The sequence below is a fragment of the Lates calcarifer genome, linkage group LG19 (assembly GCF_001640805.2).
Source record: "Lates calcarifer isolate ASB-BC8 linkage group LG19, TLL_Latcal_v3, whole genome shotgun sequence".
NCBI lineage: Eukaryota > Metazoa > Chordata > Actinopteri > Centropomidae > Lates > Lates calcarifer.
This window is the reverse complement of record NC_066851.1, coordinates 15,162,137-15,176,319: the sequence shown is the minus strand read 5'-3', so window position 1 is coordinate 15,176,319 and position 14,183 is coordinate 15,162,137. Positions and strand designations below refer to the sequence as shown.

Genomic DNA, 14,183 nt, shown 5'->3' with positions numbered 1-14,183 from the left:
GACTATACAAGACTGTGGACATTTCTGGCCTTCTAACCATTATGATCTGTTCAAAGGCCTTGACCAGGTGTACGCCGCAAGAACATGCTGAAAGTAAGCAGCCCTCACAAAAAGGCTAGACATTTCTAAACATCAAGAAAACTGAGACTTCTCTGTAAACAACCTGTCAATCATTTCCATTAAAAATGTTTTGTCATTTTTTGTGAACACTTGTTTTGAGACTGTATGCTTTATTTGACAGTTCCAATCATGTAACACTGCATCTTTCAGCTGCAGATGTGGCAAGGGTGTCTTCCCTGTGTAGTTTTCCCCCAGCAGTGTAATCTGTGGAGGAAACAGTAGTGTTTTTAATGAGAAGTCATGGTCTCCTCTTCTCCGTAAAAGCTCTTGTCTGTCTGTAGCACAGTGCAGCGCAGCACAGCATGCTCCACTGAAATGTGGTCTGTCTATGTGGGATTGCCGGGGCCCCTTTGAAGTGCTGGAGTTGCGGCTGTTTCCTTTGTGTGTAACAACGTTAAAAATCAAACCTAAAACCAAAACACCCATAAGAATACCTGAAAGGGATACAATATAAAGTGCCATATGTATATGATGCTTTACACATCTCGTCTTTGTTTCATCCCCTCCCCTCTACCATGATTATGCATGTCTTCTGTGAAGAGCTGCACTGCGTCTGGAGAGCCCCTTGAATGGAAACTGTGAGGTACAGAGAGGCACATTAAAATCCTCTAACGCTCTCAAACGAACAACCTAGGGACAAAACATGAATTCCATGCGGTTTCTCCCCTTGTAGTGGTGCAGCTCAGACAAGCTCACATTTAGCACCGGCTGCCATCTCAGACAGTGGGTCCAGTGGGATGTGTAGCTATGTGTTTATCAGAGGATCAACTTCCTCGTTTAATGTGGCACATTTTCCCCCCGTTCTCTCCTCCCTCCTTTCCTCTTTCCTTCCTCTCCCTCCCTCTCCTCTTAGACTGTAGTTGAAGGTGAAGCACCAGAGTTCAGAGAGCAAGAGGAGCAGCCATCGCCTGAGTCACACAGCTCTGCTCTTTGGGAGCTCAGGGTTTTTGTCCCAGTGTAGACGCTGTGGCACACTTAGAGTAGCGTGAATATGGGATGCCTGAATATAGGGTTTATAAGATTGTGGCCTACATACATTCAGTTGCCATTTTATTAGGTACACCCAGCTAAAGCTAATCCTGTCTAATACAACAGTCCTGCAATAAATCCTACCTTTATGGGGGCTATAATGTGAAGTTTTCGTTGAACACTTTTTAACAATTTCACCAAAAACTGAACATTATAAACCGTCATGAAGAAAGGATTTATTGCTAGCCTGTATTATTAGAGAGCACCTTGATTCATTTCACCAGAAAAATAAAATGATTAACCACTAACATGATCATGAAGATCTCTTTATCGCATCACTCTCTTGATATGGTCTAATAAGCTTAATCTTACACACAGTAAAAAAAACAAATTATATTGTGTTGTACCACCTTAATGAAAATACATGTTTAGACTGCAAGGTTTAAGGCTTAAGACTGATTCTCCTCCTCCCCCTCTACATGGTAATGTTACATATCTGTAATATTTTCTTAAACAACATCTTAATCAGCATGGTTGAAGAAGTTATAACCACTTTGATCAGTATATCCTCCCACATAATGGAAGTTGCTGTAAGTAATAAAACTGCATAAAATAACTGCATAGTTCATTAACAGTTATCATTTCATGCAATATAAGTCATTGCTATTCTGCCTCTTATTTGATCATCCAAGGAATAAAAAATATCAGCTCTATATCAACAAACAAAATGTTTTAATCACTGAATAATATAAGATCTGTAGATACAGTATAATAACAATGCTGCATTACTACTAATGTCAGTTTGAGAATATGCAACTTAGATAGAGTGCTATTCAATCCAGTTTCAATGGTGCACTCTAGTGGACATCTTGTGTCACTGCCACAAGTGATAATGGCCACAGAACGAGGTTAGAGGAACCAATAGGCTCTGGTATTACAAGGTTCAGAGATTACAGAAGTTCCTTGAGCATGTTAGCTTTTCTGCAAACAGCATTTCAAACCCAGTTGTGGTTACTGTGGTTTTGAAGCCTGATGAGTAGCAAAATGCCCTTAAGACAAAACAGCATGACCAGATTCTTTTGAGTTATTAATTAAGAAAGAATTAAGACAGGAAATTGTGGTTTATAATATTTTTTGATGATCCTGTGTTCCTGTTTCTTTGGTTTCTCTAATCACTGCACACATAAAGCAGTGACTTGCAGACAAAGGGCAGGACTAACATGAAGGAAATAAGAAAAGAAACAACTCTCAATCATTCTAAATAGCTGGAAAACAGAAAACAACAACCACTGCACTGAGAGTAGTCTCCATGAATCCAAAGCAGCTTGACCTGTTTGTCTATTTTGTTGGCCAGGAAGTTCATGCTAAAAATGCAAAGTGCTAAGAGAGCAGCGTGAAAGCCTCTGCCTCTCAACCATACAAGGGTGCCTATCCATTTGATCGCACACTGCCTGGACTACCCCATGAAATACTGTATCTGTACTGTACAGATCAGCTGTCATAAATTTTCCAGTCCTCAAGCTTGTTACAAAAAAATTACTACAAAAGTGAGCAGGTATGGAATTACAGCAGAGTTACAGCAGCTGCTGGGTCAAAGGTGCCAGAAATACTTCAGAGAAACACACAAATCAGAGTAAGAATGTCATGATCCTAGAAATTTGGTAGTCAGTACCACTATCATTGAAATTCCACAATTTGATACCACAGTGCACGAGCACACACACACACCTCAATATAGTCAATGCACATGTAGTAGTTTAAATTGACTAACATGATAACAGACCAGCAATAGTGTGAAAATATTCATTCAAAAGTCAACATTTTACTTTGACAGAGAAAGATAATGACTACAGCCAACTAACATTATGAGCACCCAAGCTCACATTAAGAGTCACTCACCCATCCTGAAGTCTGTGCGCAGATCCGGATTCCTGTCTCTTAGGTGCTTAGATAAGTCAGAGGTGTTTCCTCCTTTCGTTCGAAATGTTCCCAGACACCATTTGCATTCTGGCTTTGGTTGTCGATAGCTTGTCCCTGATGATCTGACACTTGGCATGTATTTTTCCACAAATCACAGTGGACCTGTTGCTGCAGCCGCACTTGCCGTCACCATTCCACTGTGTTGTTATTGTTACCATGTCTGCCTTCCTTCTTTTTCTTCCTTTTGTGTTTGACATTAGACTAGAACACTTGCAGGGTTATTATGCTGCCCTTGTCAGTCCCAGAAGAAGCAAATCTCCAGTACCTACAATAAGGAAAACAAATACCGTCATGTTTTCAGAACTTTGGCATCAACTTGGTAAAGTATCAGGATGTCAAACTCTTCTGAATCCCTCTGAAGAGAGACAGAGCGGTTTGCATATACAAACACTCAAATAATATTGTATGCAGAAAATTTTATGCACACATTGAAGTTTTAAACAAAGCGGACAAACATCACAAAACATTGCCAGCCTCATTTTAAAAATTAAACAAAAATAATTGCTTAACTAAATCACAGATCAATTGACGTATGTCAGCTTTTGAGTTTTGATGCCCTGTGGGTAAACAGAATAAAATGTAGGACTTAGAAGAATTCAAATCTTTTAGTAAACAAATACTTTTTCATTCTGAGAGGCTGTCTTAACAATGAAGCCAAACTCCTGCCACCCTTGCATTGCATATTTGCATATTTTTTTGGCAACCAAATTCTCCACCATAGTTTAACTTAAATCAAAACAACTCCTACTACAGAAGTTGGAGGATGGTAAATTTAATCCTTCCTACTTGGGGTTACATTCATTGATGTGTATTTATTCCATTTGTGTCAATCATAAATGGTGCTGCATGGTCTGTGAGGATTGTTGAATACAGCTGCTTTTTCAGAATAAGTTCCACAGTTGTCTGTCTAAGATACAGGTCATACCACAAGTTAGACATTTTTCTTTTATTTTAAAGGGCCCTGCAAACGCACACAGCTGATTTCAGTGAATGTGGCTGATTAAAACCTCCCCTCTGATTGAAGTTGGCCAAAACTGTGCTGGGATTTCATGATGTAACCAATCTTTACAGGGTAATAAGAATGAGAAGAAGCATAAATTTCCCCACCATGACAAGTTCAATAAAACTAACAGGGAAAGTGAGACATATGTCAGTCAAATACAGTCTGTGCACACCCACACAGTTCTGAGCAGAATTTTAACTAGGCAAAATAAGTGAAAACACCTGTGTAAGTGAACTACAGGTGAACTTGAGCTTTACTTGCCTCTTCTGCAAGCTGCTGCTCGGTCAGTTTAAAAGTGTGATTGTCTAAGTAACTATCTTGCAAAGCTAGCATTTAACCAATTAGTGATGTGAAGTACTGCAAACTACACCTTGATAGTTAAAGCCACGGGAACTACTGTATTTTCAGAATCAAAATTAGAACATTTAACTTCTCACAATGTGTTAATTTCAGAGATGTCCTGAGCCAGTGCTAAGGATTGGTATCTTGGCCAATTCAGGCAGACTGTAATGGATCAGTGGCAAGTAAAACAGCTGATCTGAATCCCATCCTTTTTTTTTACTATGCTGTGTTTTGTCCACCTCAGCCTACTGTTGCAAAGCTGTTCTCCTTTACAACAGCAAGGCACTACAGTGTGAGCTTTTTGCTGCATATGCAAGTGAAATTTAGATTTTATAAATGGTATAAAAAAATATTGAGAGAACCAGTCTTGAGCTCCGACACCCAGGCTGACAAAATACACAGTTTCAGTTGATGATTAACATTATATCTGTGAAACTTGATGACAGTCCAACTTAGTCTGTTGGAGTTGTTGCAACTTCAAAAACACTGATACGTCTTCTCTGTAGTGGATGGCATAACATCAGTTTCAGAGTCACATTCTCCCAGTTAAACTTTAATTCATATCATATCAATAATTTAAGCACATCAACATAACAATTTTGAACCAGGACCTTATTTGGATCTAGAAGCTCAGAAGAAATGAGCTGCGCCGGATTCAGTGGTCTACAATTGTTGTTTCAATGTGTCAAATGCATATTTACCTAAATGGTGATTACATATCAAATCAGAATTGGAACCTGCAAATACCTAATGTTAAAGGACTCAGACTGCGATCAGGGAAACAAATACTTGATCATGACATCCCTAATTAAGTGTCCTATAGGCCATCTTAATGCAAACAATCAGCCTTTGCTAATGGTGCAATGCATATCTTCTTTGAACAATAGGAAAAAAAAAGTAAGAGACAGGAAATGAAGCTAAAGAGAACAGATAAGAAAAAATAATAATTAATTATTAGCAAACAAAATGCTAGAAAGGAAACAGTCCTCTTTTCTTTACAGCTCTCACAGCTAAAAACAATATTTCTATTTGTGGCATCTACGGTCAACAAGGGTGCAACCATTACATTACTAAAACCCTCAGAAGCAGCATTCTGCAGAGTAATAACCTCTGTAACCTCTAGCTCAGGCAAAAACCAAAAAGAAACCTGAGAATAAAAGCAGAATGTTGTTGATGTGGGATGACTCAAACATCAAAGAGGACTCACAGATAACAGGCAGCATTTAACAGTCCTGTCTGCACCTCCTCTATAAATAGTTCACCTGGTTACATTTCCCTCTGCATCTTTACTGAAAGCCACTGATTGGTTTCTCTGCATCTGGCATGTTGCTCCTCGCCCTCCTTAAAACCAAGGTTATCAAGTTCTAAAGAAATCCAACAAGACTCAGTCATCAAGCTAAGAAAGTACACTTGGTAAAAACATGCTTGACACTGCAGGGGAAGTGAGGATGTTCTTACAAAGTAGTTGTTTGGCATAATTTTGATGCCAGATGTTGATGCGATGGACAAATGCTTTGCCAAGATGCCACAAATTGACAGTGTTGACAGTGGAATTATAGTTCCTGTATGTGCATGTGTATGTGTCTTTGCACATATAAATATCCGGGATTCGCTGCCGTTTTTCTTTCCGAAGGGGTGTGTTAAATGACAATGACACTCATCCCTTCATGGCAACAGGATGAACGCATCAGAGTGATCAAAGCAGTGGTGACACGCCTTGAGGAGACAGACGTGTACTTAACGTGTTAGGGTGGGGGTTTGGTATCAATATAACAATTCAAACAAAGTTTTTCTCACCATCTGTAAACATGTGCTTGTCCCTGATAAAGTCATCTCTCTCCTTTCTTGTGTATATCTGTACAGCAACTGTATGTTGAGAGCTAAGCTGTACTGATTAATCTGTATCAAAATATAAAAAGAAATCTCAACTCTTATCCGTCCATGTTGAAAATATGAAGCAATGTACCACAAAGCAGTCTAGGAAAAGTACAATAAAACAGAAAAAACAAGTTTTCCCAGCATTTTCCAATGACCACTAAATTATGTTATAAAAAATGTTATATGGTTCATCCCAACTGATGTTAACAAAAGGAAGGTTTAACCAAACCAAAGATGGAAAAAGTGTCAAATCATTAGCTTGCTTCAGCATTTAACATGTGGTTTGTGAAACATGAGACACATGCACTTTAATGCACACAATAAATCAGGTACATAAATAGAAGCTGGAAGATACACATGTAACAACAGCCTGGGCCTATTTGTAACTGAAAATCAAATTAATCACATTTGCTACAAAAATTCACCTCACAGGCCAATGCAAAAATTCAAACAAAATCTCACCCTCAAAAGATTATGAGGATGTTTAATCTATTAAAAATTTGAGAATACATTAATGAGATGCATTATTTCTCAACTTCACCTTGGCTTTAAATGGCTGGAAGACAGTTGCTGATTTTTGTTGTTCTCTGTTTGCTGATTGACTATTATATATAATACACAGTATAAGTTACTTAACTGATAATTTTGTCGTCTAATAGGTCAATAGAGAAAACTAGTTTCACAGCTTCAGAGTCTTAAACATTCGTTAATCAAAACATCCGGTTTACGGTACATCACATCAGAGAAGCTACAAATCCTCACGAGAAGCTGGCTAGCTAGCTTCATGATCCCATAACCGAATATGTGCCAACCGTGCCACCCACAATTGTCGTGATGCCTGCGAGAAATTCCGAGTAAACATTTTCGAGCACACTGAAAGATCAAAGGTACAACAACACTGTGCGGTTGACACAGCTTTTTTTTTTTTTAGCTCACCTCTTTACCAGTAACAATGTCGCGCCGATAAGAAACCCAAGACAAGGATACTCTGAAAAACAGGGCTAATGATAGGAAGTCTAATTTCTAACTGCTGTACTCAACAGCAGAGTATCACCGAGGCAAACAACATATAAACAGATTTAACTCAACAACAGGTGAAGCCAGTTAAAGCTTACCTCTAGCTAGCTTGCAAATCCTCGGTCTAGCTAGCATCGTCCTTCTCCATTGACGACGACGACGACGCAGGTAAAAAGAAATAAATAAATAAAAGAAAAACGTTTCATATTTAAAAAAGTCTTTCTTCTAAATGTTATTTCCCTGTTTTAAACGACATATATATGCAATAAAAGTTTCGGTACTTTGACGAATGTATCGTCGAGTAGACAGGTTCACTCCATGTACTTGTATCACGCGCGTTTTCCCTGTGGGTGTGTTCGATTTGAGTCGCTTCCGCGTCCTAAGCGGGCGGTGTCACTCGTTGATAAAGTTACGGTATATTCTTTATAGTCTTTAAAACCTGTGCCGACGCACAATATCTGTAAATCCAATCGTAGTAATTGTCAACAATGTGTACATCTTTACCTATACTGTAGAGAAGAAATTAAACATATCCCAGTGAGAAGATGAAGAAATGAGTTAGCCTATATCTAAGCAAGTTAGGCACAAGGGAGTGAACACTGCCCACTGGTGGGCAGTCTGGGACATGCTCGTTAACCTTTAACCTTTTTTTCTTAAGTAACACAGGTGTCGCTAATAACAATACTAGCTGCAATCTGAGGCAGCAACCAACAGTTGTTTTCAGTATCAATTAATTTGCCGGTTGTTCTAGCTCTGTTCAACCATAAATTCAAAACCCTAAAATATTCAATTTGAAATGACACTTGAAAAAGAAGGGAGATGGGAGAGGGAGATGAGAATGATGTGGATGCCACATTGACAAGCCCAGGCTGGGGGGTATAAAGGTATGAGTCCAGGAACCATATATACTCAATTCAGGTTTTCAACAGTTTCTGAATTGCTGTATGCTTTGTTCTAATGTTTTGTATCATTGGTGCAAAACATTTTGAAATGACTTTAAGATGTGTTTGTTCCTGTTATAGTCCATTGGATGACGAGAAATACATCCATGGTGAAAAGTCAATGGAGCAATAAAGCGTATAAACAATACACAGTTCCAAACACTCATGAATGCACCATGAAACGTACCTTATAAATTAAGTCTTTCAGTACTGTTTCATATGGGACACATAGCAACTTCATTACTGCAACATAGGAACTGCATAGGAACTAATACCAACACTTTTCACTACTGTTTTGTGTCTATTCTGTAGATGCAAGTCTGCTACAACAATATAAATTTAATTAATGTATATTTGTAACTATTATATTGATAAATATGGAAAAACCATGTATGTGAGATTAAACAACTGGGCAACTATAAAAATATATCAAAGTAAGTTTTTGTTTTTGTGGTTCCTGATTTGTTGATTGAAAAAACTCCTCAACAACAGTAATATTGAACTGCCTCTGCCCTTGAAAATCATTTCGTCTTTTCACTGGATTTGTTGACAGCAACAGAAGTATAGACTTATACCAGCTTTATCTTTTAAGATTAACAATCTGGCAAACTAACAATATTATCAACAATCTTGCAGACTGATAAAGAAGAGGACATCAGTCCTACCTTGGCTGGAGATCAGTTTCTTGAACATTATTTCATTATCCACAAGGGGGTGCTAACTACACTTATTATCCATTAGATTCAAGTCAAGGGACATACTCAGACAGGTCATAGGCTTCACTTTTTTCTTTAAAAACTTCTTTGCAGTGTGTTTGGGATCATTGTCGTGCTGGGAAGTCCCTCTTCTGCCAAGCTTCCTGAGACTGTGAGTAATCTTCTCTTTTCTTATTCACTATCTGGGTACACAAATTTATATTCATTGTGCCATCTATAAATGTCCTCTCCCCTACACCTTTTGTAGCCCCATATCAGCACCCCCCCATCTCCATGTTTTACAGTTGGCATAACGCAATCCCTGTGAAAGTCCTGGCCAGGTCCACACCCAACATGCTGGATCCCATCTGATCCAAGCAAATTTATTTTGGTTTCATCTGACCAAAGAATGTGCTGCCAACCTCCATCAGGCTTCCTTTCATGTTCTTTGGCAAAGTTTAATCTTGCAGTTTTTGTGCCGTTTTGTGAGCAATGGTTTTCTACTTGGACGCTGTCTGTAGAGGCTGACTTCATGCAATGTCTTTCACACTGTCTGATCAGTCACAGAAACACCAATTTCCCCAGATAATCCTTGTGTCAAGTCAGAGGCACTTACCCATCTGCTTTTCAATGCAATTTTCTGTAAATAGCAAATAGTGCTTGGTGTCATTTTTTGAGGACAGCCACTGAACCTTCTGTTATTGGTAGTCTTCCAATTCTTCCCAACCACTAGTGCGAATATGTTTAAGAAAGCTCAGGTCCTTTTTTAACCTTGTTCATGCAATTAACCTTAATTGGTGATCCCGGGTACTGACTTTTTCAATGTGGTCTTTCTAACCAGTTTGTTTCCAGATCAAATACTCTACACTTCAACTTAAAGATACTACAATTGTTGTAAGATGACACACACTATTTTGAGTCATTTGACATTTTTGTGATTGCACAAGTATGTACTCAGTTTTGCTGTGTACTGCTGATAAGAACCTTTTGTTGAAACAGGGCTTGCTGCTACTGAGCAGAAATTGTTGTTGAATTACTTTCTTAGGGTATTGCAAAACCTGAGTCTTGACTTAACCTCTCTTTGTTCTTGGGTATGACTCAGTGTCTTCTTGGCTTCCGTTTAGAAAAGAGCCTGACTAAAACAGTCTGGAACACAAACTTGGCTTCTGCTCTGCATTTTGTTGCACAAGGGACACCATCTATTTGCAATACCATTGTCACCCACTTGGTGGCAGCATAGACCAAAGGAAAACAATGACAATGAGACAGTTCAAATTTCACCTAGCAACAGGGCTGCTGCTTGTTCATTCACACACCTACATGGTTACACGTGATGCCCTTCCACTTTCACATGTGCAAACAATCCATCACAAGTGCATACAGGCACACTAGCTCAGGCACAATTACATACATATATATATAGGACGATGGTTACTGCATAAAACCATATTCATCCACACACACACACTAACTTTGAATAGATAAACAATAAACGATAGAATTTAAACAAGTGAAAATCATTAGAGGCAAACAGAGCAGACAGCAGTGTTAGGAAGAAATTGTGTCCATGTGACACCAGCACTCTGTCATACTGCCCAATGCTACTGTCAGCCCACATAAAGCCACTTTCAGTGTGAATGGAAATGCTTTGACTTGGCTTTCAGGCCACGGTCAGAGTCAATGCAACAGGCTCTAATAGTAGAATTACTCCCACCACTTTTACCCCTCAGCTTCCCACTTGCGTCCATTCACCCTCGCCCACATCCCTCCCCCCTCCTCTCCTCCCTCCTGTATTCTCCAATTCTCCTGCCCTCTGCCCATTCCAAATAAACACACAGACCCTGTTTATTTGTCCCATTTGAGAAAACAGTCCAGAGATCCTGGCGCTGTGTAAGAGATCAAAAAAGCAATGCAAAAATCAATTGGCTCTGCGAGTCTCAAGACTGCCATGCAGTAAATTGACTCTGAATGACGGCACTATGTGGACTGTCTTTTTTTAAAATAGTTCCTCTTTTGAAAAAACAAAAACAAACTTTGGTGAATTTGGAGTGCACAACTGCTGTCTTCCTTTCTCTAAAATCATGTCCAGGGACTTTCGGCTGAAAGCATGTGATTGGTTTTGTGGTATTGTCATTACCAAGTGGCCAAACTTACAGAAACCAAGCGTCTGTGGTTTTTGATAATGCTTACGGGAATGAGTAATAGTTGAGTTAAATTGACTCCATTTTCTGGACAAATCCATCCAAACATATTTTTATTCAGTACATTTAGCTCCTCGGAGAGCTGAACTTCATCATGATAGTCAAATGTGTCAGGGCTCTTAAAAGCCATACCCGCTGCAGGAAACAGACTAATTATTCCTGATCAATTAAAGGACCTAGTTTTCCAGTCTGGATGTGTGCTGGCGGGTGACAGACATATAAACCATAGAGGCCAACTTCCCCCATACTTCCTAGGCTCTTTAATTAACTCTTTGATCTGAGTGCTACGTAGTGAGCTCAGGCCAGAGGCAGCTCAGAGGGCCAGGGAGAGAATGGATAGCATTTCATATACAGCACACCACAGCAGGAGGAGAGGAAAATGCTGACATACTCCTGTTTGGACCAAAATGAAAGTTCATATCCTTGTTTACTTTTGATACTACTTTGGTAAATCCCTTTTATACATAGTTTGCTGTATACAACTTTTAAGGTCAACTCTGTGATGTGGATATAATATAAAATGCAACTCTTTGTATCTATAGCTAAGTCTGTCTTGTGGTTGCATCTTAAGTCTAGGTTTGTGTGCCATGTAATAAAATTACATGACACTGACGGGTTTACTCCAATGCTGTGTGTTAAGGACTCGAACCTTCAGTGGTGTGTATTGGGATTTGAGGGGGTTGAAGTGAAGGGGCAGCCGATCTGGCAAGTTTTAAAAGGAGCAGTAAGCTCGCTTTGTTGGTTGGAATTTGCAGCACCATGGAACGACTTAATAACAATGCGTGAAGCAATGAAAATTACACAGCTCCTGCTCGAAAGGAAAAATTAATTGCTCTCAGGTTGCACTCTAGAGAGGTTTGTTCATTCAAGCACATGCGTGTACACACACACACACACACACTCATGGGCAGGCAGGAGAGCACTTTTACACCCTCTACTAATACAGACACACCGATGCACGTGGAACCTTGGCTGCGAGCAGAACCAGGCCTTTGGACTCAGTTGATGTGCAACCATGTGAGTTTGTGTGTGTGTGTGTGTGTGTGTGTGTGTGTGTGTGTGTGTGTGTGTGTGTGTGTGTGTTTTGTGTGTGAACCTGTAGTTCTCCTGTGCTGTGCAGTGGAGAGAAGAATAGGGCCTGGGCCACATTCCAGCCCTGCCTCCCTGGGCGAGAGACAGTATTCAGCATTCCTCTGCCTGCCTATCAGGCCAGGTGCATTCCAGAACACACACACACTCACAGACACACATGGACACATTTAGACAAACATCACACAGTTCAGTAACACATTACTCTCAATCACAAATACAGCATGTGTAGGCATGTACATGTGTGTTTTTGAGCAACTTACAGGTGATCCTACAGTATAGCTATGTGTACATTCAAAAAAAAAAAGCAGCATGACAACCAAAGGTGAACAAACATAGTACCTCATTAACATTCTGCTAAACACACCCACCCACCCACATAAAACTGTGTACAATGCACATATAGTACATACTGTACTACCGTATGTTCTCCGCACATACATACATGTGTTGCCTTGCTCACATGAATACACGGAGGCTTAAATCAAGACAAACCAGCATTGTCTACACAGTGCTGCTGTGCGCTGAATTACATGAAAAGATGTTCTCTGCCTCTTTAATTCTCGTATGATTCAGTCATTTTTAATGCATGGATTTTTCTGTTTGGAGGAGGCTGAGCTATTTAAAGAGCAGGGGTTGAATACACTGTGAATGTACAGCCAGCCTCTTTTTGAAGTTCATACGGTGCTGCGATGCACTGTGAGTCACACATGACAGTGCAGACGGGGGTGGAGTATGTGTGTGTGTGTGTGTGTGTATCTGTGTCTGTGTGCGTGTGTGTGTGTGGTGTGTGTGTGCGTCCCCATCCGGGTCTTTCTTTTCATTTATCAAGAGATTTGCTTAGGATCTTTTCTCTCTAGACTTGACAAGAGTAAAACAGAAAATGGCAGGTAGTTTTTTTTTTTATGTGAACAAACACAGCACAGATAGGAAGAACGTGACAAAAGCCACCTCTTCTCAAGGGTGATATGGGCAAGTTAAGGGGATAAAAGGGGTTGCTGGGAGACAAATGCGGGAAAATGGGATGGATAGGTGGACAGATTGATGAGAGAGAGAGAAAGAGAGAGAGAGAGAGGGACCTCATGTTGATGTTCGCCTTATGCAAAGTCAGTTTCATCTGCAGGCTTGATCAAATGTAAAAGCCACAACAACCCCAGAACAAAAGCCCCATTCAGTGTTAACGCACTGCTTCCCTTCCACACTGTTCCACCATCAGACAGAGAAAAAGGTTGTTGGTTACATGCTATTTGACAGGCAAAGGACTCCATGCTTGACAAGCCCTGAATCAGACCATTGCTCCTTGGTATTCCTCCCTCACCGTTATGCTCACTTCCCCTATTCTTGCATTCCCCATCACCATCCTTATCCGTTTTCTCTCCTTTCCCCATCTCCCATCCTTCACCTCCCTCCTTTTCTTCCCCTTTACATCCCCCCGTTCATGTCTGCTGGTAGCACAAGCCAATTCCCGCCCTTCTCCCCACTCACCCCACCACCACCACCACCCCCTCAGCCCACTTCTCATCCATTTCCATGTGGCGACTTTTCATCAGTGAAGTGCCTTCCTGGCCCGACTACCCCCACCCCACCTACTCCCTCCACTGCTCACTGAATGGATGCAGCATTAAGGGGAGAGGGAGAGAGAGAGACAGAGAGAGAGGGAGAGAGAGCTGAAACCATCCTTCCTTCCTCCTACAAGCGCCACCCCTTTGGCAGCTGCAGAAGTGGTATGTTCCACAGCGAGGACTGCAGAAGTTGAGAGAGCACATTGTTTGTAATCGGGCATTGCAGGGGTCACTTCCTGACTCGTGTGTCCATTCCCTGAGCCCTGCGCCGATCCCTTCTTCCCTCCATCCACCCCCATCCCCACCCCTCTCCTCCTCCCTGTGTGTCCATCCATTGGCCAAGTAGCCTAGGGCTTTTGGACAAACCCTGTTCTTCCCCTTTTGTG

General features: G+C 40.6%; 1 long non-coding RNA gene across 1 annotated transcript; it reads right to left on the bottom strand.

The window, feature by feature from the left end:
• Positions 1 to 212: 212 nt before the first annotated feature.
• Positions 213 to 7,693, bottom strand: LOC127143616 (uncharacterized). The gene is made up of 3 exons (XR_007815182.1): positions 7,408 to 7,693; positions 2,989 to 3,334; positions 213 to 324 (listed from the first exon to the last, which is right to left on the bottom strand). It is a non-coding gene; the product is annotated as an uncharacterized LOC127143616 (long non-coding RNA).
• Between the last annotated feature and the right edge of the window lie 6,490 nt (positions 7,694 to 14,183).